The following is a 26,200-nucleotide window of genomic DNA, read 5'->3' on the forward strand; positions in this document are numbered from 1 at the left end:
GGAGATGAAGATTCAGCCACCCAAGAAGAGAAATAGGCTGGTAACAATGGCTGCCTGGAAGCTTCTCTTCACTTTCCAGCTTTAATTCTGCAGGCTTCCAGACCTGAAAAACACATGACATTTCCACGGACCAGCTGTGAGAAGCCAGAGGAAGATGCCTTTTGTGGTCTTTCTGCAACAAGCACTAAAGCAGCCAGTTTTGGGCTTAATAGTTTTATGGAGTTTTTTTGCAGTTGTAGTGTGGAGAAATCTTTTGCCTCTTCTGTGCAGGAGTTTGTTTCCCTCTCAATCACCTCTTGGAAGGGTTTCTGCAATTTTAATTCACTTTACAGCAAAATTTCACAGCAGTTTGGACAGAAAGTGAAGAATCCCTCATTCCCTATTGGGAGTTAGCCAACAGCTGAACTAGATGTACAAGGGGCCAAGAAGAATTTAAAACTGTTTAAAGATCTCCAGCCAAAGCGATCTGCAGTCAGGCCACCAAGGTTTTTAGAACTGAACTGTCTCTTTAAGCTTGGCACTGGGAAATAAACCAACTTGTTTCAGTTGCAGTGAGTGGAAAGTGGATGATGAAAGTAATTTGCAACATTCAGAAATTAAGATAAGAGTGGTTTGGTGATGTAAGGAACACTATGCTGCTTGTATAGTCTCCTTTAAGTAGTTATGTGTTATATATTCTGTTTTTCCTAGGATGCCATTCAGTGCCAGCCCATATGTCTTTTGGTCTAGACTGCTGTGTTTCATAGGAGTTTCACATTTAAATACGTCTGGGAGAACCAGGCTGATCTAATGCTGGAGACACCGTCTCTGATCTGCAGCATTTGAGAAGCTCACTAATTGAGTGCTTGCTTTCCTTTCACGTCTATACACACACAAATATGTACACATCATGTGTATATATACACTGATCAATTCTTTTACTGCTCCCTTCTTGCTTTTGCACTGTCACTCCACTGTATGGAAATGGCAACAGTGGGGCCTGTACGCAGTTGCAATCAGTCTTAGCTAAACTGGAACAAACAGTGGCACTGCACTGGACTTGGGATCCCAACCAAAATCCCAGTGAAAAGAAATCTTGGGACATTTTAGGATGGTGAGTTGAAACAAGTCATTTATCATTCATTTCAGCTCAAGCAGTCCTAAACCCTTCTCATGCTATTTTTTTCAAACTGTATAGGTCTGCAGCTGTCTTTACAGGGTCAGTTTGTGTATATTCATATTTTTCCCTACCTACATTTTCCTATGACTTGGAGAAAGGCTGTAGAAAAAGGACTTTGAATAAGACTGAAGATTTCCCAAATTTGGGATGATTGGATTCAGTTCATTCACTTGGCACACAGGGGTCAAATGTAAACTGTGTCTGATCAGAATTTATCAAAATTTGGAGAGGAACCAAGTCTTCAAATTCAGACCCTTGGTTTAGTCTAATTGCTGCTTGAGCCTCCCTAAAATCCAAAAGCAAATCTCAAATTAATCTACCAGTCTTCATACCTCCCACAGAGGTCAAATTTTGAAGACTGCAGAGAGAAACTTCAAATTTTACATGCACATATAAGTATTATCAGCGTGTAGAGACTATAATGGATCCCAAAGCACTTCATGCAGCTCAAAATTTCCTGCCGATATTTCATATGGGTGATCTCCACTCTAGCCTGTAAGACCAACTGTGTAAAAGCCATGAGCCCCAACACCCACAGGAGAAAGAACACAAGTAAGAGAAACTACCAGAGAAAACACAAAAAAAGTCCAAGCTGCAGCCACACCTAAGACATCTCTACTAAAACAAGGAAGCAGATACCAGCCTTGCTGCACAGGCTTCATTCAGCATTGATGACTTGTTGCCACAGATGGATGTGGAAAAGGAATGGTCTCTTCCTCTTGTACAGAGGATCGTTACAGGAACTTCTGTGTTCATAGCTGGATCCCCAGCTTTGCACCGACTTTCCTGAAAAAGCAACTGGCCGAGTTGAAATTAAATAAGCTTTTGTGCAGGGAGTATATACTGATGCCATTAGTCATCACCTTTGTTCCAGAACTCCTTGCTGTTACTTCTGACCAAGAAAGGCTGGAGGAAAGAGGGGTCTTCTTGCCACCCATAGCAAGCTGAGGATTGCCAAAGTGCGAATTTTCCTAAACACAGTGAAAAATCCAACAGCCTCACTTCTGCTCTTTCTAAAATGCTATATGTACACACCTAGTCACTGTTGACTAAAACTGTTTTGCATGACAGTGATATTACCCACTGTTGACTAATTGAGCATTACAAGAAAGGCCAGCTGCAGCAGGCCAGGAATAAGGAAATGCCGTTCTTGAATTTATTTCTTTGGCAGAGACACAGAGATTTTGGTTTACATTACTCATGTAGCTTTTAGCTTTCAGTTGGATCAAGAGGGGAGGGATTTGTCCATCTCCATCGTTCAGACAGGTTTTGATCTGTAAATTTATTTAATGCTATCACACAAGAACTTCTGATCAATGCACTTTGGAGGTAGAATAAATGACTGATCCAGCTAAGTCACAAATTTGGGGGATGGGAAGACCATTCTTCTCCCCACAGGCAGCTTACAGGGTGAGAGCATGCTAGATATGAGATGTTAAATCTTAAAGCACTGGCACATGTTTATCTTCTAGCTGTGTAGCTGCAGCCCTGTGGAGCAAGCATTAACATTCCTATTTTTGAAGTGAAGGAAAATGAAGCAGAAAAAACAGCAGGAAACTCTTGGCTTTCTAGGGGCAAGTGGGAAGAAGTGAAGCAGAAGATCAGAGCAGAAACAGCTGTAGCAATATGATGTGCCATGCTCTTTTTTACTGCCCTTTCCAGAGGGAAAGAGTGAAACCTCCACCACCTTACAAGCCAAACACTCAGACTGATGGCAGCTCCACTAATGCTGGGGAAGGCAAAATCTAGCTGATTTTGCATTGAAATGGGTGAGGCACTTGTATGATTCATTCCAGTAGATCTTCTTGAGAAGGTGGGTGCCTCCTACAGAAGGAGGGGAGGCAACTGGTGAGTGAGGGCACCTACTACTGAGCCAGCATCATTGTGCCACTGTTAAGTAGTTCACAGCTATATTATATGAATGCTGGATCTCACCGAAGACTGAGGAGGTACCATGTGTTCTGCTTAGACTCAGTTCACAGTGAGTAACTGTTGAGTTGGGTACAGTCTTTAGTCACTTTCATAGATTAGCAAGGAAAGATTTTTTTAGAGATTTGGTCACTAAAGTAATTTGATAGCTCTGCCAAGCTTATTCTAGCCAGTGAACTGTGTAGCACTTGCGTAATTAATTCTGTAAATCTGTATACACAATATTGTATTTTTTTTTTTTTTTTCAAAATGGATTTATGTTCTACAGAGGCTCATCCTTGTGCATACATTTCTGGTCTAACAACTGCATGTTTACTATTAGTTTTCTGTATCTGTAGGAACTTAATCCAAAGAACAGAAATGGCAGCAAGATGGATTGTGGGACTGGGACTTGGGAGATCTGTACTCAGGTTTTTTGATCTACCAGGACACCTTAGCTGATCTTGCTCAAACCACTGGGTGAGATTCTCCAACAGGGACCTAGTGCTACAGGACTGAGTGAGGGACTTGCATAATTCTGCAGGCCTCAGTTTTCATTCCCCTTATGCAAAATAACGGTTATAATAATACTTTCTTTGGCTGACTAGTCTGTTTAGATTATGTTAGTCGCTTTGCAGGCATAGCAGAGAGACAACAGAAACTCCCTTTCAGCGTGGAAGAAATAGTAACAAACCCAAAAGCCACTGAAATCATTAGAAGTCTTTTCTATCTTGGATCAGGCCCTGTGTGCCTAAGACCAATTTTCAGCTAACACTTTCTATCACTGAATTTGTGAGACTACTGAGGAAAGGAGCCATGACAGAAGGACCTTTTGCACCTGCAAAGAGAATTCTTTTCTTTGATTAACAAATATCTCCCAATTACACTCTGGCCAAATTTGCTAAGTGTTAGTCCTAATTCTGGGAAAATGTGGGTATACCAAAGGCCAGCTGACAGTCTTGCAGACTGTCATCCAGAAGAACTTCTTATTATCAAGGTAGTGGATAAAGTTATTGAAATATTGCTGAATTTACCATATAAGGCATATTGGATTCAAAACCAGACTGGTCTGTGACTGTCAGTATGATTTAACAGATTCCATGCAGCAGGTTCCAAATCTGCAATACTTTATTCTCCTGCCCCTGATTAAGGTCTTGGATCCATACAACTCTCACATTTAATTGCAGTCTTCTGCAGTTAAAAACACATCTTTAATCAAGTGCTGGGCAGCCACAGTTAGCACAATCAAGTATTCTAATGAAAGAAAGAAGTTGTAGGTATTGCCAGCAGAGCTCACACAAAGCACGCTGAAAAGGCAGGCAAGCTGACGGCTGGAAAAGTTTCTCCTTAATCACCCCTCCCCTCTCCTGCTGACATTTTCTAACTCAGTAGAAGCTGCCAAATCGCAGATGTCTGTGGGGCCTGCATGAATCAGAATAAAACAAGGAAGCTAGTATTTGTAGGAGAGATGGGAGCAGCAACAAATAATACTGACCTGATTATTCAAGCATGGTCAGAGATAATGCCAAACGGCGTCTTCTGATATTTGCTGTGTGATTTATATACCAGTATATATTGCGGAAGTCAGTCAAAAAGTACTGCATCCCCTTTTTTCTCCTCTGGTGTGAATCTAGTAGATTTTTGGTCCTCTGAACCTGCTGACTTCTGAATTTTGCTATACCAAATTCCTCAAGCACAGTTTACAGGGGGGCAGCAATACCAAATGAGATAATGTTTGCTCACATGGTCATAAGTGTAGATATTTTGTTATCAAGATTTTTAATTGCTAGGCAACAAATATTCCATTTTGATGAAGATGTGATATTGCATGCTGGGACTTGTAGTTTCAGCACTGTATCAGTGTATGGAAATAAAGGGTCAACACATTGTTCACAGAAGTTGGTTCCTAGATTCACTCTGAGGTCACTTTTGCTACCCTTTCTGATGCTTTCTTGTTGAAGGTCCGTGCTGAAGAAGAAGTATGGGTACAGGTTCAGTTGCTGAAGTTTAAAGAACATGGGAAGAGGAGAGGAATGCTGAGTCACAGGCAAGACTCATCAAGCACTGCTGCTGTGCTCCGGACTCGCTGGCATTAGAATAACCTCCTCCAGGAGCACGACTGCTGCTGCAGTCCAAGCCCAGCTAGACTTTTGTAGCACTCAGCAGTGTCATGTACTTTGCAGGAAGGAGAGAGAAAAAAAACAGCCAACCAACCAAAAAAGCCAGAAGTAGGAACATGAGTTAATTTGTTCTGGAAATAACATTTTTTCAGTTCACAGGAATACGTATCTGTGCACACTGATGGATTGGCCCTTTTGTTTTTTGGATGGAGTGCAATGCCATTGTTCCCACTTTGTAGCTGGAGAGCAGAGGCACAGAGAGACCTATGCTTTAAAGGCATTGAACTGTATAATTCCAGAGACATCTCATGGGAATTAGGCTTCCAAACCAAGTTTCGGCATCTGGCCAGCTATTGTCTTTCCTCCCTCCCTGGCCAAGCTGAGATTACAGGGTAGAGAAGGAAATTGAACCCACACCTCTCACATCCACCATTATAGCTACACCCCCACCAACTGGGATGGTTATTTGGGCCCTGTTTACTTGTACTGTTAAAACTCTGGAAACTGCTTTAAGCTGTAAGCATACGTAACTTGCATTTCTGCCTTAATAAGTACCTGTTTTAATGGCAACATAGGTTAGCTGTGCATTTAGTGAAAATACATTTTTCAGCCTGCTTTTCTGTCATTCCTCCTCCTGCTCTTATGAATGAGCGCAACCTCCTGATGTACTTTCCCTGTCTGGGTCATTTTATGTGCTTTGAGTCTTTTTTCTTTTTTATTCAGTCTAAGAAAATGGTTGCAAACTTTTCAAGCATGCTTTAAGGGGAATTTTGCCTTACCTCTAACTCCACTTTGGAATTGCCTCCAATACCATTTTGTCCTCTCAAAAAAGGTAGGAGTAAAAAAATGTGTTTCGGATAAGAAACTCCAGGGATTATCAATGACACAAAGCATATTTCATACTGTTCTCCGTCCCCTTCTTTTTGTTTTGACATGTATCAGTGCTTTTCACCACTACTGCAAATTGGGCAGAGAGGTTTTTTTGTGGTTCTCTATGTCGACACCAAATTAATTCCTAACAAAGATTACAGATGCCCTGGGGCACACCCACCCAACAAAGTGGAGCTGGAGCACGCGCTGACCTGAGGGATGCTAAGCCACCAAATGTCACTTTGTGGTTGTCTCTGAGTCACTTTAACACAGCTTAGTCATGGAATTAGTACCTGGGTCCCGGTTTTCGAGCCCTGCAGATTCTCGTGGTGCCTCTGTAAGATTATTTTCAAGAGGCTCCAGATGTTCACTTGCAGGCAGTGAAATTACCATCTCTATTTTGTTACTTGTGTGGTTAGAAAATATACATACAAAAGAATAATCTTTCCTTGTAGAAGCTTGTCATTTTGTTTTGTATAGCAGTAGGCAGCAAATGGTAATGAGAGACCAAAACCCATCACACAGACTGAATGACATGTCTCTTTCTGCAGCCAAATTTAACTTGTATTGAAGTCCACGGGATTTTTGCCAATGACTAGTAGGAATCCTACAAGTTCCTCAGGGTCAGTCAAACGGTAAAATTATATAGGAAAAAACACAGCTGAAAGCTGTACTTCAAATATATATATATATATATATATAAAGTTAGTCCTGCTCTTAAGAAGTTCACTGGCTGGGCTTGCACAGCTGCTCAGAAACAGCCCCCAGACTAGCCATGTGGCCGAGTTCACCCTGCCAACACCACTTGCCAGTGGGAGCTCCTTGGGATGTGACTCCAGGGAGAGCCAAATGATGCTCCTTGATGTGAGCCCTGCACTAAAGCAGCTTCCCTGGCATACCTCCCTGCTGTGCAAAGCATCCCATGGCCCCATTGCCTCTGGCACTGGCAGACCACAGGTGGAAAGGAGTTAATCCTGGATCCTGCCTAGGAATAATCTCCTTAGCTTTTCCTAGAAGACCCACTTGACATGGGGAAAGTGACAGTTGAAAGGAGCCTCACTTTAAGCCAAAGGCATGGATGCAAGTTCAGCTTGCACAGATACAAAGTAGGTGAAGCCCTGCTCTGAAACACACTTTTGGGAAATTTTTGTGGTACAGTCTCATTAAAGTTGCTAGTTTTCTACTCTCTCTCCCTTTACAGAAGATGATAATTAAGGCACATAAATGTAGTACACAGAATCCTGTTGCTTAGACTTTGATACTGTTTTGTGCTTCTGATCCCTGGCTTCATTAAAGAAGTGTAAAAGAATTTTGTTTCAGTAAGTGAATTGTTCCCTTAGATTACCAGAGAGTATTTAGTGTTATGCTAAGATAGGATTCAGAAAAAGACATCCTTTCAAAAGGGTAGACAAAATAAAGTAGGAGGGTAATCATATGCTGGGTAATTGTTTAAAAACATCAGAATACTAAGAGACATGCAATTTAAGGTGAGAAACGCAAATCTAGTTGAGTACTTTTTGGAGGCACCAGGGGAGATTTGGACTGCCTTGTGCCAGACACAAACTCACATTGATCAGGACTTATGGGCATTAAATGGATGAGATGAAGAGACAAGAAAAAGAAAAATGTTTATCCTTGTGCTTGAAATTTCCTACTGTAGGCAGAATCAGATAGAAAGAAACTATTGCTGGAAATGCTATAACCAAAGCACAGTTACTGCATCTTCAAATACTCTAGTGTAATTTATCACACAAGAAGCATCCTACACCCTGCATTTCTTATAACTGTTCAGGCAAATACTAAAAGACATTTTACTGCAAAATGAGATAAATCTTCCACAAGAACTCACAGACTCACCAAGTTCAGGAGATCAGCAGTGGCTCATTTCTGAACAACTAGGTCATAGCACAGGTACTGACTAGGAGGCCTGGTATTGAAAGTATCAGGTGTGACCACCTCCTAACTTTGTGTGTTTACATATTTATCCTGGTGATGCTATTACACAGCTGTAGTCATTCTGTTCCTATGGGCCTCAGCAGTGCCTGTGAAGCTGGATAGCACTGCCAGCAATGGAGGAGGAGGAGGATATCACCAACTGATCATGATAGTTTAGCACACCTGGTGCTTATGTGGTATGTTACATCCCCAAAGCACTGGGCAAGCAGTGATCCGGTAATGTGAATTCACATTTTATGTCGGAGTAACCACTGAACATGCCTAGTAAAAATCTAACTTGGCACCTGTGCTTGCTTTGGGTACTTGAGTGCTACCAAGAGTTTACAAAGGGGGAAAAACAACTTTTAGCAAAATATACATCCCAATAATGCACAGTTTCTCTGGAAATCAAGCTCCAGACATCAGCAATACCCCATGACACAGTCCATAATCCTAACAGTCAAGACATACACACTAAAAGCAAGCCAATGTCATCTTTCTCAAAGGCAAAGCTATTTTGGGATCCAGCCTGCCAATAGTATACTAATAGATATTTTCAGGTCCTGGCTTCTGATGTCTATAACTCACTGACAGCAGTGAATTTCCTCTCACCAAAGGGTAACTATGTTCTAGAGAGAAATGAATCTGATTTACCTCTGAGGCTATCTTACATTTTGGTCTGGACTGCTACCTACTTCTTTCACTGCCTCTCAATATCTCTCTCCATGCTTCTCTCCTTGCCTGGCAGTTGAAAAAAAAAAAGCAAGAAAGCACAAGCAGTGTCTTAAAATTTGCCACTTTAGGGAGATAAAAAGAATGTTATACTATTAGTTGCTGTAGGCAGCTTCCACGTAGACATGAATGCTCTCCTGGAACACCAAATGCATTCTGCCTCCCTGCTTTCCATTTTCCAACAAGCCATCCTCACCAGCTGTCAGAAAGTGTTAAGTGCTCTGGCGAAACCAGGGATGTAAATGCTACTATGGAAAATAGATATATGAAATTATAATAACTACCATTGTACTTACTATATTGAGGTATATAATTGAAGAGGGGTTTTTTTAAAGCATTAGTCAAGGTTTTAAGCCTGTTAGGAAAGAAAGATAAAACAGGCACCATTTTCAGTATTTCTCATCATTTCTGAGGAGAGAAAATGAATGAAAGTTGAAACTATGTGCTTCTCCCAGGTCCAGTTCTCATTAAGTGTTAGTACATAGTATTTGGATTTTATTTGCTCATGTTGTGAGTATTCAAATTCTGCAGATTGATCGTGTTCTATGAAGGTTTTCCTCAAGCTCATATGGATATATGAGGTCCCTGCCACATGACTAAATTGTTGACTAATTGCCATGTGCCACCTAAGTCCTGGGTATCCCTAATAATCCTCTGTGCACCAGCTGCTAGTCTGCCATAGATACAAGGTAATGCAACATAGCTCTGTCTGTTGTGAAAATAAAACACGGGACCCAAGGACTGCAGTCAGGCTTAAAAATGCAGGGATTAGAAAACCTGTGTCTGCCACTCGTCTACTGGGCAGTTTGGGGCAAATCACTTTGACCTGACATCTTCCTCTGTTGCCTTTTACTTCTCTTGTTTACTTAGGGTAAAAGAACTTGAAGGATCATGTGCTCTTGGGATCTCTAGACTTCCCCATACAAAGGATTCTTGTTTGTTTGGTTTGCATCCATCTAGGATATGAACCTTTTGGTTCATATGAACTTAGAGAACACTCTCGTGAAGACAGCTGTATATGTAAGTGGTGTGAGTTCAATGAGGTGATTAAATATCAAGTGCAGCAACACCAGGGAACGGTACAGTGCCTGAGTGCAGGAAACAATACCCTTTAGTCTGAAATATTCCTAATTGAATCTGACTCCTAACTAAATCACTGCTGTGAGTCACAGCAGTTCTGCAATGTAAATACCTTTTTTCAGACACAATAAAATACAATCGGAATCAGCTTGTTCTTATTGATTAGAACATAATGCATTAGAGATCATCCTTTCCTATACTCTCTATTTATAGTGTCTGCACCATGGAACAGTCATTACAGCTTTTCCATTCTCATTGCACAATCATGAGCAAAGCATTTAATGTTCATTCCTGTTAGCACAAATCAGGCCTGTCAAAAATGACAGGGGCTAAAGTCAGTCAGAGAATAACGTGAGGGGATTACATATTAACTTCAGCAAACCCAGGGAATGGTACAGTGCCTAAGTGCAGAAAACAATAGCCATTAGTGTGAAATATTCTCAATTGAATCTGACTTCTAACTAAACCACTGCTGTGAGTCACAGCAGTTCTGCAATATAAATACTTTTCTGAGACAATAAAATATTATTGTTGTTATTGATTAAAACATAATGCATTAGAAAGCATCCTTTTTCATACACTCTATTTATAGTGTCTGCATCACGGAACAGTCATTGCAGCTTTTCCATTCTCATTGTGCAATCATGAACAAAGCATTAAACAGCATTAAGCAATCTGAACACAATCATGAACAGCGACGCATTAAGCATGCATTCCTGTTAGCGCGCTAACTCAGGCCTCCCAAAAATGACAGGGACTAAAGTCAGTTGGAGAATTTAAGCATTTGTGTAAGAATCTATGCAAGTCAAGTGAAACCCAGGGAAAAAGGGGTGTGATTTAGCAGGGGATGTTAGCTTTCTCTGTATGGGGCGTGTTACGCATTGAAGACATAGTATATATGTTTACACTGTCAAAAACGTTTACAAGGCAGATGGCACTACGTGAGTATTTTCTCCCTGCAAAAGTGGCTCTGTGCCCAGTTCTGCAGCTTTTTCTCCACTCCCTCCAGGAACCTGCAATCCCAAGACAGCTTTTCTTAAAGAAGCTTGCAGTGGAAAGCAGGGCTTGTGTTCTGCCAGACCCGATTCACCTTAACCTGTAGTCAGCTGAATGAGGTACGTATTAACTGGCACTAAGCAGGAAAGTACCTTTAGGTTAACGCAGTGCAACTGCAGGCACAATTAGAGAGAAAGCAATGTGCTGGCAAAATACTCCTCCTACCCCTGGCTTTGAATGCCATGGAGGGTTCAACTTTGAAACTGCTGTCTTCAGTGCTTTTGCTGCAGGGTGGTAATAGCGCAGCATCACACGAAGCCTCTGATTTAGAGTCTGCTTTCTGCAGAGGACACAGAAAAGTTACCATCTCAAGAAAGGTGTACACAGGCCGAGATTGATGCTATGACAGCATGGTGTGTTCCCAGGGGAAACAGCAACTGTAATGTTCTTGAAGAAATCCATTTGGTCTAATGTTTGGAGTAACCTCACAGAGCTCCAAAGGGGAGGTTAGAGGATGCTTACTATCGTACAGAGCCCTCCTTCGTGATATGAAGCAGGTAGTTAATAATCAGCCTCCCAACTGAGCAAAGCACATAAGCACATAATTTAACTGCTTGAAGTTAGACCTGTGCCCAAGTAGTCTGCTGAACTGGAGCCAAAGGATGGAAAATGTGATATCAAAGGGAACATTCAGCTGAAAAAGAAGACGTGTATTACTGGAAATGCTTGTGACAATTCTTTCAAGTCCCTATACTCTAATAAAGGTTTTATTTTGTTCCTGCTTGCATCCTAGCACAGCTATGCAGAGCTAAGCTGGAGTGATTCACCCTGAAGGGTCTCTATTTCAGTGGAAATCACTTTGTGTGATTTATTCTAATTGTTAGTAGTAATTGTGTACTTTTCTGGCAGAAAAAGTGAGTAGTATTTAAAAGTGAGTAGCAAACAGCAGTGGAAGACTTACAATAAACTGTTGTTCACTAGCCATGAACAAACACAGCTTGCTCCAGGTTGTACATCCTTCTGCTACAGGTGACCCTGAACCTCAGAGCACCACAGAGCAACGTGCACCTGCTATAAATAGCCACAGAGGGCTGTTTGAGAGTCCTCTGATGGTACTAAATATTTTTGCAGGACTAGGTCTTTCATTTGTCCTTCATGGTATGACACAATGTGAAATTCTATTGCTATGATATATTAACTTGGATATTTTGGGCCTGGCTGTCATTTAGAGCAAAATGGGCAGTAAAAGCACCAATAAAGTTTACACAGTTTATGTCTACCTCAAGGTCTTTCACACTTTCTTCATCATGTAAAATGTGCCAAAGGCAGCCACATTCCTCAGGGATGTGCTTGTCACACTCTGACTTCCCCGTGGCCTCAGTAGCACCTGTGAGCAGGACCACGAACAATGAAGCGCTGCTCCTGCCTCCTCCCTGTAAGAGCTTTCATCCCACACCTTCAGTGACCATGGTCCATCACGAGCTGCTAGCTGTTAAAGTGTCTCCAGGGTGAAAACAAAATATATGTCCAGAGGAAAGAATGGATGTTGTTCCCAATGTACAGTGCAATATGCAGGAGGGGGTACAGGAGCAGGTAAAGCCTACGTATGGGGCTATGTTTTGGATTTGTGCTGAAAACAGTGCTGATAACACAGGGATGTTTTAGCTGTTGCTGGGCAGCGCTTACGCAGGGCCAAGGGCTTTTCTGCTCCTCACCCCACCCCGCCAGCGAGGAGGCTGGGGGTGCACAAGAGGTGGGGAGGGGACACAGCCAGGACAGCTGACCCCAACCGGCCAAAGGGATATTCCGTACCCTATGATGTCATGCTCAGCATATAAATCTGGGGGAGGAAGAAGGATGTGGAGGGATGTTCAGAGTTATGGTGTATGTCTTCCCAAGTAATGGTTATGCATGGTGGAGCCCTGCTTTCCCAGGGATGGCTGAACACCTGCCTGCTGATGGGAAGCAGTGAATGAATTCCTTGGTTTGCTTTGCTTGCACATGCAGCTTTTGCTTTATTTATTAAACTGTCTTTATCTCAACCCACGAGTTTTCTATTTTACCTTTCTGATTCTCTCCCCCATCCCACTGGTGGGGAGTGAGTGGCTGGGTGGTGCTTAGTTGTGGCAGGGGTTAAACCACAATGTGGAACATCGCATGTCAGATTCCTGTGAGTCCCACTCCACACTACATGTTGTTCATGAACTTATGCTGATCACCTTGCAGACTGATGTGAAAGAATAGTATCTGTTGCATCTGCAGGGAATGGTTTGATGCTAGCAGTGTCTTGTGGTTTTTGAAAAGGTAGGCACTATCTTTTGCTCCACATGCTGTGGGACATAATTTGATCTTAAGCACTATATTGTGTCAAGAGGTGGCCTACAGGAGCATGAGAGTATGCTAGAAAGCACATCCAAATTGCTGTACAGCAAGGGTAGGACCTGTACAAACACACCAACTTTCACAGGGCCACTAGCCAAAGGATATATATTGTTTCCAAGGTATCAGAAGAGCTCCTGCTGGTTTTTATGGGCCAGAGCTGGGCTGCCTGTATGGCTGTTAACTCAGACAAGCCAAAGCTGTCAAACCCAGAAGCTCTTGCTGGCCCACTGCTTGACACAGAGAACATTGTCCAACAAGAACTGAGTTGTTCATAAGCTGTTCCTCATGAACCTCCTTGTAGTTCCTGAACTCATGTGGAAAGGGCAAATACATCCTTGGAGCATTCCTGCCCTGCTTCTGCTTCCCCGCCACCTGACAGACTGATGGGCATCAGAGCATGCAGCGTTTGAACGAAAGAGAAGGTCACCATGATAGGAAGCCAAAAAGATCAGGCGCTGTTCCAGGCACGGCTGCTGATATATAAAATATAATCCAATTGGCATGCAAACCCTCCTAGCTGCCAAACATATCCCATGAAGAGCTCAGGGTGGTCTCCAGGGCTGGACCACTGAGAGGAAAAAATGTACTAATGGCAGTGAAGTGGGGAAGCCTTGCCAAGTCAGGACAAAAATCATGCGTGTACCGGTTTCCATGCCTGTGAAGACAGCTCTGTTATGCCTATGAGAAAGGACCTACACATGAACATGGTCACACATACATAGGCACACGCTCAGCTCAGGCACACGTGGCCCAAGACAGCTCACACTAGTGTCACCCTGCAATGCCATCACCATCAGACAGTGCTGCTTACTCAGACTGCACTGTGCACTGCTGCCCAGGGGTCTTCACTGCCAGCTACACATTCCCAGCACTAATCCCTGTGCCCCAGCCTGGCAGGCAGGATCTGGGGAGAGGTCCAGCCGAAAACCAACCCAGAGGAAAAAAAAAGATTCATGTTCAGTCTGAGACACTCCCTGACTCAGTTTGCCATGGGTCCCTACGTCTGCTGGTGACAGCGCAAGGGAGGCTTTGGACATGCGCAGCAGGGCCAGTCTTGTCCCTTTTGATGACGGTGTGAAATCAGATCTGTGTAATTGCACATGAAACCCCAGGCTGGTTCATGCAGGTCAGACTTGGAGAAGCATTCAAGGATTTGTTTCAAGGAGACTGTTTGTTTATCTGGACTGTCCTTTTGGATTAAAATAGAAATGAGCATTGACCATAAAGAATTTTATCCCCCTGGGTACTTAGATGAATTTAGGCCACTTGACAGCCCAGTTGCTGGCTGACCTGGCTTCTGTCCCTTTACCCCTTCACCCACCTCTTCCCAGCTGTAGCCTGCCCTCTTGCTGTAATGGCTCTGGAACCCTGTGCTGAGTGGTTCAGCATGTTAAATCCGCAGCACATTAACCCATTAAAAGAAAATGAATTCTCCACTAGTAGTCCAGGGTACTGGCATGCCTTTTGCACAGCCTCTGACAACCGCCAGAAAGGCATGGAAACATGGGGGTAAGAGCAGTGATGGTGGCAGTCTGCGGGTAAACCAGCATAGGCTCCTCCTTTGGGACAACAACCCCAGAAGGTAACAGTCACCTTTTGGTCTGAAACAGTGCATTTCCTGACTTGTTTTGTGAACACCAAAACCAGTGAAAGGCAAATTAAAGTCTGGCCTTTGATCACAGCAGTAGTTTGCATTTGGTTTTGAGTGGAACAATAGTAATTTAAAAATGTAGTGGATTTGCTTTCTTGGCTTTATTTCTCTTGGTGGCCAGCAGGAAGGAGGAGTTGAAGTAAGAGATGTCTTGTCCAGCTGGAGCAGTTGATTGATGTTCAGGATCATTTCCATGTGGACGAATAATCGACTACATGAGTCACGTGTCCTTCAGTGTGAACATACTTAGCCTACAAAACACAAAGCCTTGATGTCCTGAGCACAGTTGGAAGGAGTGGGCATTTCCCATGCTCAGCACCCCCTAGCCTGGCACGCCAGCCAGCTCTGTGCCCACGAACCCCAGTTTCTGTTGCCTCCCAGGAAGGCCTGTGATGGAAACCTCTTTGGTTTTTGCTGTCAACACACATTTGTCTTTAGCTCATATGCTCATCCCAGGCTTGTGACTCAGCAGACTTCAGCACCGCAACACACTATGCAGCCTTCGCTGGTTGCTGCTCTTGTTGTCATGAGGTTCTGCTAATGGCAGCTGGTGGCTGCTCCCATTGAGTCAGAAGAAGTACACATCACATCTCTGATTTGCAGTCATGTCTCTCATGTAGTCTTGTTTTAGGACAGGCAAAACTGTCAGCATTTCTGCACTCTTGAAGACAGCTCTTCAAGAGTTTGATTTCCTGATGTCTTTTCTCTGCATACGTACCCTATAGTGGGAGGGGGAAGAGCCAGGTACAGCCCTCTCTCCCTTTCAAATATAAGGCAGCAATTCATTCTAATGCAACAAATCCGTTTGTGGTCTGCACGAGTATTAGTTCTGCAAGTATCTCATGTCTGCACTGGGCAACACTGAGGTTAGTACTTGTATTTGTATTTGTGTATTTTCTTCTGCTCTTCTGCTTTTATGTTCTCGTTCTCTCTTTCATTTGTTCATGTGTGGTCCAGTAATTTTCTCCTTACACTACACTTTGTTTCTTTCCATTATGTTTTTGTCTACCAGGATGATGTTGTTTTCAGTTGCTCCTTTCCCTAATTCCACATGCAGCCCTGCATACCCCTCTCCCTGTACAACTGTTCGTTTGCTACTGGTTTGACCCAGACTGGTAACCCAGTTTCTGGGAGCTGTTTTGAACTGCAGCAAAGCACTCTGTACAGACTCAAAATGTTAGTACATGCAGAGACTGGAGATCACCAGTAATGGGCATTCAGAGGCCAGGGAACTTCCCTGAAACTCAAACCACTTTTGTGCCGATAGTTTTTGATAATAAATATGTCAATAAATAAAACAATACTGGAAATTTAAACACACGTACATTTACTTTTCCAGTATCTTCCATTTACTTTAATTTTTTTTCTGCTCTCTTCTAGAAAGACATAAATCTATGAATTAATGATCAGTTCTGGCCCTGCAAACACCAGAAATTAACATTTTGGGGGGTGCTGAGTGCATTATCTATGAGTACTCTGTGTGTGCACACGTGCCTATGCATGTGACAGGTATATGACATGGTGGTTTCACCAAAGGTGGCAGATGCAAGCTCTGTATTGTAACAGAGTTTAATTTTCCCTAAAAAATGATTCAGTTCTTGAACATAGAGATATCCTAAATACAGGCATCTTCATTTTCAGGTTTTGTCAGTATTCATGCTTAAAAAAAAAAAAAAAAAAGATCCCCAAATCTCTAAACCGAAAATACTGTTACAAAAAATGCATTTTAATTTTCTGAGTGCTCCAGTGACCGGCCAGTGTCCCACTATCCTGGCTTATCAAGCCTCACACCAACCTGCTAGACTATCTTTCTTGTACCCAAAGGATGTGAGAATGAAGGTGGCGAGTGGAAATACATACTGTGCCTCATCTGAACCCTTGTGTGTGAGAAAATAATGAAAATATTTATCTGCTCTCAGTGTTCTGATAATTAATTAATTAGCATTTGTATTGCACTCCAAAATTCTCTGGTGGGAGGCAGGACTCTGGGGTTACCCTTAGCAGTAGTAGCAGGAGCGGTTTTAGCTGTGAAGGCAGGACTGGTTTGGTGTCTGAATGCAACACTGTGCCCGCCACTGTCAGGCCAAAAAACTCAGAAGTTCAAAGGTATTTTGTAGGTCATGTTACTTTGGCCACTTCTCCTATTTAATATGGAAATCTGATGTGTTTTTTGGAAGAGGCAACTTCCTCTGATCCAGCAGGGCTGTTTTCATTATAAACAAACCTCTCACAGTAGGGCTGGAGCCCACACTGCTTTGTGCCTGTTGGCTCCGACAGCAGTTCCCTGGGGAGGCACGGAGGTGGAAAGCAAGTGCCAACATCTTCAGCCAGTGGTGCTTGCTCTGGGGGCATGGCAGCAGCCCACCAGCAAAGCCATCCAGACCCCATGGCCCCATGCAAGTCCCGTGCCACATTGGTGCCAGCCCCAACGGAGCATGAGCTAATGAGGGAGGAGAGTGATGAAGCACTGCTGGATGGGGACCATGGCTCTGGCAGCACCCAAAGGAGGCAAAGAGGGGATGGGGTGGTGAATGGAGGCAATGGGGAGTGGGAGGGAAAGCCCTGCAAGGAAAGCCTGCAGGAAAATAAATGGGGATAGAGAGGGATGTTGGAGGGTGGCTGAGCAGAAGGAGAGGGTAAGGACTAGGAAGGGGAAAAGATGATGACAGTGAAACCATGGAAACAAAGACATAAGAGGGAAAATAAGGAGAGAGCATGATTTCAGACTCCTGGGAGGGAAATCAGGTGTTGGGAAATGGAAAGAACTGTCTGAGGGGACAGAGGAACACGGGGAGCAGCCCAGCATTGGGGACAGCATAAGGACTGATGGGAAAACTGTGGGCAAAAGAGAGACAGGGCAAGGAAAAGTTAATGGGGAAAGGCAAAGGGAGGCTGGACTTGAGGCAAGAAGAATCAGAAGAAAGAGGGAAAGAAAACAGGCAGGAGATTAATGTAATAAGGAAAAATAAAGAATGAAAGTGAAGAAGCAAAGAAGTGCCCAGGACTTTTAGAAACTTGAGTTCATTCAGACTTGTTCCAGCTCAGGTTTTAGGGGTGACTCTTGGGATAGGCTCAGGAACCTGTGTTAAACAAACTCTGCTTTTTGGAAATTTTCTTCCAATACTAGTGAAGCAGGATGTTTGAAAACTGGCATGTTTCCTATGACACAGAGGAGATGGAAAGAAAGAAAAATAATAGACTTGTCCACAAAGACAGTAATTACAATCACATGCTCTTATAGCATAACTATTTTTAAGGGATCATTCTAGTAGTTTTGTTCATTAACTGTCACTGGGGAGGAGAAGGACCATAGCGTAGTAAGGAATTAACCAACCTGTGTTTACAGCACTGCCTGCTGCTGGGTGGAGTAGTGCTTGGATGCTGTAGGATACCTGTCTATGTCGTACATCATGGGGCAGCAGGTGGGGAGGCAAGATGCAGTTTTCACCAGTGGTTTTAGCCAGCCTGGTATTGCAGTGCTGCTGGATGGGCTGTGCTCCCAGCGTGGAGAGACCCTTTCCTGGCCAGGCAGTGATGCCACTCTTCTCTGCCTGGGGGACCCCGGCTGCCTGTGAAGGGGCTGGATTCTGGCCAGCTCCCAGTGGCTTGGCTCCTTCTGCCTCAAAGGCTGAACAAAAGCATGGGAATTCAGCCCTGAAAGCAGCCAAGTCTCTGCGTCCTCTGATACTGCCAAATTCTCGGAGCAGAGAGTTTAATTGCATGCAAGCCGTGCTGTAAGAGCAAGGCTGAGACTGGAGGGCAGTCTTTCCATCAGATGTCTTGCTGCTGTCATGAGCTTCACAAGATGCCTACCTGATAGCATGATGTTGCTTTTTCATCTTTAGTATGCTACTCAACCCTGAGCGTTTGAATTTCGCCTATTCAATTCACAGTGTGTAATGTTCCTGGCACAGGGAAGAAAAGGCCACACACAGAAAGGAGATGCACGTGGCATTCATTGCCTGTGGATTTTTGGCTCATTTCTGCAGCTGCTGTCCCTGGAGGCTCTTGGCTGAAGGCTGGGACGAGAGGGCTGGCAGCAGGAGGGCGCAGCCATGCCAGGCTGTGCCAAGGCAGGTTAGCCAGGTGGGCTGCAGGCACCGGCACCAGCTGGTGCCATGGGTGCTCCCACCCCCTACCCTGCAACCCATCCTCTCCGTGCCCCCACCCCGTCATCAGGAGTATGTCTATCCTGATATGTGTACCAGGGAAAGGCAGCAATCATGGCTGACCACCGGGTGGAAGAATACTTCCCCGTCTGGTACCACCAATTGTGTGGAAAGCCACCCCCCAGCTGTGCCAGTGCCTTGCTCCTAGTGCCCATGGAGATGCACAAGCCTAATAAAGGCCACTGTGTTTTAGCAGCCCAGAGCAGAAGCTGCTGATCAACAAGTTCAGCAGACGGCACAGGCTGGCACCGTGCAGTGGAGCTCTCCTCCTAAGGAATTTCTCTGTGCTGAAAGGTGTTGAAAGCTTTAAAAAGTATTAGCAAATATAGTGGTTAAGTACTCTCCTGCATGTTAAATATCTGGTTTACTGTATGTGACATTAGAGAGCCACATTTAATGTCATGTTCAAAGAGATATATGTCAGTGTGCACCCAGGGAACTGCTGTGTGGTAGCCCTGCAAATGCACTAGAGGGTTGGTGAGAAGCCTGCCTGCAATGCTGCGGGGTAGGGGGGCATTTGCCAGCGGCAACAACTCCATTAAAGACAGCGGTAAAGTGAAATTCTGTAAAAATCAAGAGGTGCCCAAGCAGCAAGCTCTTTTGGAAATCCAGCTGGAGGAAATGGTATTTGTTCCATGAAGATGTAATGAGAAGTGCTTAAAAACATAGAAACAGAGGTTGCATTTGATGAATTCTATTGAACAAGAAAAAATAGTACAAATACCTGGCACTAAGAGTAAAAATTCTCAGCATATTTGACTCTTCAAAACCTCTGCTTACAGATGTGAAAACAGCTTTGCTTACTTCATAACTGTCAAGGGTATAATGCCTTAAAACAACCCTCCTGAGATCTTCATCTGGTTTTATAGGTGTTTTCTTACTGATGTAAGTTTTCTTGGGAAATGGTCTGGGCTCTGGCATCTCGTTAGAAATAGAATTGTATTGACTGAAACAGACTGCAAAAAAACCTGCTTACAAACAGGTTGCTTCTTGCCATGGTCCATATCCTGATACTGTGTCTATGTACACACTTGATAGGGCCTTCTTTTTCAGAGGTGGTGACGCATGCAATTCCTGCTCATGTCAGGAATGTTTCTGGATGCAGCAACCTTTTAAAAATTAAAAATCGGGTCAAATGTAGTTTTCCATTCTGCTGGTTACATTTCAGCATCTCAAGAACATCACATGAGTATGGTGTGGACAACGTGAACCTTCTTCCTGCTTCTCTGCTCTGTGGTAACAAATTGTTACTTGTTACTATTATTATATTGATTATTTTTAATAGGGTGGTGAATTTCCATGGAAACTGCCAGTACATTTCTTCTCCTTCTGCATCCTGGTGTTCAAATTAGCTCAGAAATGTAGTCTGAACTAGCTGTCTCCCATAGCAGGATCTGTGGTCAACTGTGAGCATGGGCTGATTCTGGAAGGGTTCATAGAAGGAAAAGCAAACTGAGGGAAGTGAGGAAAAAGGTCTCCTTCTCCTCTGGGAAATGCCTGGCACTCTGAAAACAAAGGAAGTTGGAAAGCACTCGGCTAGTTTAGCTTCTCTTCAGCAAGGGCTGCCTGTGGGTTTACACGCTTGTCGATTTCCCAGAGCGTGCTATAGAGCTGCCATTACTTCTGTCTCTCTCCCCCGGCTCTCCCTCCCTCCCTCCCCATATCAGCTATATTGTCATATATAGGTGGCATAGACATGGACTTCATATTGCTTTTGCTTATTGGCTAATGCAGGACTACCTGCTCAGGCAGGAATTCCCAGGGAATTATGGGCATTTATGCACATAAGCAAATGACACTAAAACTGTTCACAAAGGGATTAGCCTGGGAAACTCCCAGATGCCCTAAGGTTTAATGATAGAAAAATTGTATTTGTATGATGCAAGGCCTGAAACCGAGGACAACTTCACTGGTCAGGCTCATTTAATCCCAGGTAAAGGTCTTTGCTTTCTGGAATAGCTCATAAAATAATAGGAAATAGGGATGGAAGCAGCTTCAGGAAGAGTCTCAAATATCAAGGCAAGACCAGCCAGACTTGAACTGCCTCCAAGAGCTCCCTTCCCATGCCTTGTTCTCCCTGATGTCAGGAGAGCTTTCTCCAAAGGCTAAACAGGACATCTGATGTTGCGCTTCATTTAGAACGCTGTCTTCTTGTCTTACCCACTATTGCCATGGAGAATTGGTTTTCTCTTTCTCCTTGAAGCATTTGCTTTCACGTCCACCAGGCCTTTGCATCAAAAACCCTACTCCAGGGCTGTCCTGTCCGTGTGGGTTGGCCCTCTGTAGAAAATGGTTGCCAGAAGGGTCCCTGCTGTAGAAAGCCTGAACATGGTTCTGCAGAAGCTTTAGACAAGACCTTTGTTCAGACTTGTTTACTGCATTTAAGCCATCAGTGCTGTCAGAGCGCAAGCAGAGCCAGAGGGACATAAAAAACTGTCTGTTCAGGATAGCCTTTGGGTGGGCACACCCCTCCCACCCACACACACTGCACTTTCTCTACCAAAGCAACCCACACTTTTGGTGGCTTTTGGCATCTTTGCAGAAAAATTGTAAAGCGACTTTCACAGGTCAGGAAAATGGGGAGGGAGTGCATAGAACCAGATAAAGTGGTGGCTTATTCTCTTGGGTTATCATGAAATTGTGCTTTTCAGTATTTTCACTGTGATAAATGTATTAGGATATCTGAAACAGATGGGAATAACTCAAAATTTAACTCAGACACAGCCAGACCAACTTGCAACACACAAATTGTTTCCTATTGTCAAAATGTGATTGGATACCTTATTTTATTTCTGGGAAAGGGCTGTGTGCATCTTGAATTTGTTAATTTCACTTCTTACACAAACCTACAAAACTGCCCACAGACCTAATCTATGTGAAAATTGTTCTCTTGGTAAACAACCCTTTCCCTTAAATTCTATCCCTTTTTAATTCTAAAAATTCATCTTTACGATAAATCTGAGCTGTGTGGTTGTGAAATTTTGGGTTTCCTTTTAACTGCAAATAAGTTTTCAGGACTTATAAAATGGCAGTGTGTATGAACTCTCCTTCTGCAATGTTTGACTGACAATATTAGTGCCAGAGCTATCCTGCCACCAGAGAAAACAAATTGCTTTTAATGCATGGGAATAATAGGCTTCCCAATGCTAGACTTTCCAAAGAGGCAACGTGGGGGAAGCTGACAGTCTGACCTTTCTTCACACAATCCTCCAGGTGGATGTAAGGGCCACACATGGTGGCCAACAAGGCATGTCAGCTTGGCACAGCACCAGCAGCTCCGGGATGCCTGCCCAGCCAGCCTCACTGCTGGGACAGTTACACGCAGTGGCAAGCCTGGAGCGTAAGAGCAGCCCTCGCACGTATGCAGTGACCTGGGAGCTAACTAGCAAGTGCAGTGCCTCAGGGTGGGCAAAGGCTTTCATGCACGCACTCTCTTCCACAAACCAGTACAGCGCTTGCTTTGACCAATGCTATTTTATCCAATGCACCGACCCTTTTTATTTATTTATATACGTATATATCTATTGCTAAATAAAAGTTCACGTTACACCATCAGTGAAAGCCTTTCCATTGCCCTCTGCCCTGGTTTGCTTTTCCTCACTCCCCCTTCTCATTCCTGCACCAGCAAAGCCAGGCTGGGGTATGGGGAAACACACAGCCCACCGATGTGAGGCCTATCTTTAGAAGCTGCAGATTAATTTGCAATAATTTGATCACTTCAGCTCACTTCCTAGGGCATTGATCACAAAATCCCAAAGACCTAAATGTCATACAAGTGCTTATTCTTATTTTTCTCATACTGAGGTCTTTGCTGATCTAGACTTCCTCTGGGGATACAAAAGGAAATTACCAGTGGTAAGAGGCAAGGAGAGGAGATGAAAGGGCTGGTGGGTTTACACATGCAAGGCTGCAGTTTCGTAATACAAGACCTTTAAGACTAGGAAAGTTAGGGTTCCTAGTGCTGGATCAAAACCTCTCCAGCCCCCTGAAACCAATCTGACAGCAATAAACTCTGCCATTTCCCATTTGTTCAAAGAACACTGACCAGTTCAGCTTTCATCAGCCAGCTTTATATCAACGTTTCAACTTCACACCCCATCAGGTACTGCCTGTTCTCCAGCAGCTTGTGTGAAAGCTTCAGGCTGCCACAAACTGCTGCTATGGGCTTGGGTTAATTCAGCAGGAACATGATTGTTCGATCTCATTTGTCCTCTTAGGTCAGCTAGCACTAAGGTTTGGTACTAATTATCATGAAACCAACAGTCTTGAGAGATGGCACAGGAATGATTGGAGAGTAAGAGCAGAAGGTAATTATGAGAGAGAATGAGGGAATAAAATGGGGGGGGGGGGGGGGGGCGGAGTGGGGGAAGCGCAGAGAATGATGTAACTCTCCAGGGAATAAGTAAAAGCAAAAAACCAATAAAATCCAGATACAATTCTTCAGGGAAAAGCCAAAACAGGCATGGTAAGGGGAAAGGATAAGGCCTGACATTTTGGTAAACCCTTCATCCAAAGTGCTTTCTAGTCACCACTGACTTAAAAAGAGGCAGCGTATGAGGTGGCTAAACACTCCTCCTCCTATTTTACGTGTGGGGAGGTGAAGATGGGCATACGTGGGTGGAAACCTTGGCAAACCCCAGGCAGCTCTCTCTAGCCCTAGCAGCAGACAGTGCCTCACCTCCAGCTGGGAGCTGTGGCGAGTGGTCGCAGCTTCCTGCAGGAAGGTGTCTGGCTTGCTGGGGTGGTCAGAGGGGGCACAGCCAAGAGTGAAGAGTTGGAGGAACCAAAGAATCAGTGTTTCCCTCTCCTGCATGAGCACAACTTCTGGCAGGCCTTCCCAGTGAGCTTTCTGTATCTTCTAGCAAAGACAAACTCTGTGTCAAAGGGAAAACAGCTTCACAGGTAAATAAGCAGTACATTTTTCAAGATAACCTCATCCAAAATGTGTTCTGGCCACGGGCTTTTTTCTTTCTTCACATGCTTCTGCTCCTGAGGACCTCCTATGGCAGAATCAGAAACAGCAGTGAAAACAAGCTCTTCAGGCTCCGATTTAAGCACACCATGGTGTTGTCTTAAAGGACTTGGTCCCATAGTAACAGTAAGCTTAAGTGCACATGAAACTACTTTTCATTTTAGTGCTTCTCTGTCTCAGACCTTTCTGCCTGTGAATTTTGTAGGCAGGGCTCAGAAGGTGAGATCCCAGCATGGCATGGGCCAAAGGGAAAAAGAACAGCTGAGTGTACCAGTAAAACAAAAATAGACATGGTGGTCATGCCGAAAGGGGCAAGGCTCTGCAACCACACAGTCCAGCTCAGCATTCCCCTTGAATCAGAAAAACTGGAATAGGATGGGAAGACTCACTCTTCTTATACAGCTTCACCCATGTCCTGCTGAGGACAGATCCCATTTCTTTAACAATGTGGACCAGGCTAAGGAGGAGCCAGAACAGTAAATATTGATGAGGGCAGAGTTCATAAAGCCCTGCTCATTTTTGTTTTCTTGAAGCATTATGTAGCAGCAATAGTAAGTGAGTCTCTCTTCTTTTTTAGATGTCTTCAGGGAAATGTGAGGGTTTTCTGATTTATTTTTTTAATTGGGTGAAGCAAAAAAATGGAAGGTGGAGTTAATAGTCTGAAACTCAACATGCTTGAAACTATTCCAGAGCATTTCTGGGCTGGGAATTGTTCAAGGTGTTTATTTGGAATTTGCCTTTCCTCCTTTAATCTTGTTCCCTTTGGGGAGGTTTTCACAGAATTGTATCAGCAATTCTGATAGGAGAGCTAAAGTAATTTCTTTCTGCTTCTTTTATGTAGCAGGCAGGACATCCAGTCATTTGATTGTCATTGATTTCCTTGGGAATTAGGCATCTAAGTATTTTTGGGATTTGAGCCAAACCTCCATGAAGAGCTCTCCTTTTTTCACCTCTAAAATTTCTGGTCAGTCTGTCCACAGCTAAGTGCCATAATCTGCCTTGAATCTTAGTGTTCTCAGCCATACATCCCATATTCCTTTGCTGAGTCTGCAAGGACAAAGTCTACCCTCCGTTAGAGCTATAAGCTGCACAGCTGGGTGAGAAATGGTGCATGGGTAGAAGGGCCTTCCTCTGCTCCCATCCAGGTTGGGGGGTGGAGAGCTGCTCTGTGTGCTGACAGCTCAGGGAGGATAAAATGGGGATATGTGGGGATGTTCCTCAGAGGATGAAATTTGCTCACATATAAAAGTTATGTCAAACAGAAGGCTAAAATACATATCCCCAAAGAAAAGAAAATGCAGCTGGATGCAGTTACTAGCATGAGCTCTGTCCATTCTCTGGCTGCTTTGGGTTTTTACATGAGAAGTAGCCACTAATGGAGCTATTTTGACAACAGAAAAGAAACTGGCATTTTGGTGCTACCTTGGCTGGCTTTAAAGCATGTGCTTTCTTGCACTGTTTTTGCATAGCGGATTTTGGAAGACAGTTCAGCTTTGATAGTGTGTCCTTTCTGAAGGGCTTTGCCGACCTTTCCCGAAAGCTAACAAGACAGAAGTGAGCTGCCTGCATCATTTCCCTCTCACTCCTTGACAGCTCCATATAAATAATAACACTTACAACTGGCAGCTGACATTTACATGGTCTAAAGAAAATGACCTCAAAGGACTGAGGCCCCCTGACATGTGAAGTTTATAAAATGATAGTGAACTTGTGTGTTCTGCAAAGTAAAATATAAAAATCAGTGGGACCCAGTGAAGGTGGAATAGCTCAAGTGGAGTTTGAGAGTTTTATTATGTGTCTGTGTTTCATCATAACCCAAATTCTCTTTTCTGCCTCCGACTGCTGGATTAGGTTCCTCACCAGCATTTCTACTGCAGCCAGCAGCCAGGAACACCAGGGCATGCAGAAGCAGGCTCTGAACTTGCTCTGTCTCCTGGCTGCTGGGTTTTCCTGCCTGCCTCTGAAGGCCGACTTCAGCTGTGGGCTTTCCTTGCTCATTCATTTCCTACCCTGCTAAAGTCTTTCAAATGCTGGCATCATATTCTGGATACTCCCATCAAGCCAGACCCCTCTAGCACTGCCAAATCTAAAGCAGTGCCAAGGCAACATCTGAAGACACTAGCAGGTGTTGGAGTACATGATGGCCTGGATTTCTAGATGAAGGCAGCTGCTGCACTTGCAGTCATGTTGCCTACATGAAGAAAGGCTCTGGTCTCTTTCTGCACA

General features: G+C 43.9%; 1 protein-coding gene across 1 annotated transcript in view; it reads left to right on the forward strand.

The window, feature by feature from the left end:
- The window catches only part of KIAA0408, a 51,529-nt gene extending 26,853 nt beyond the window's left edge, over positions 1–24,676 (forward strand). The window contains exon 8 of the transcript XR_013928619.1: positions 1–24,676. The gene's annotated coding sequence lies outside the window, so the exon portion shown is untranslated.
- Positions 24,677–26,200: the final 1,524 nt, after the last annotated feature.

The sequence above is a fragment of the Falco punctatus genome, assembly GCF_963210335.1.
Source record: "Falco punctatus genome assembly, chromosome: 5".
Taxonomy (NCBI): Eukaryota; Metazoa; Chordata; class Aves; order Falconiformes; family Falconidae; genus Falco; species Falco punctatus.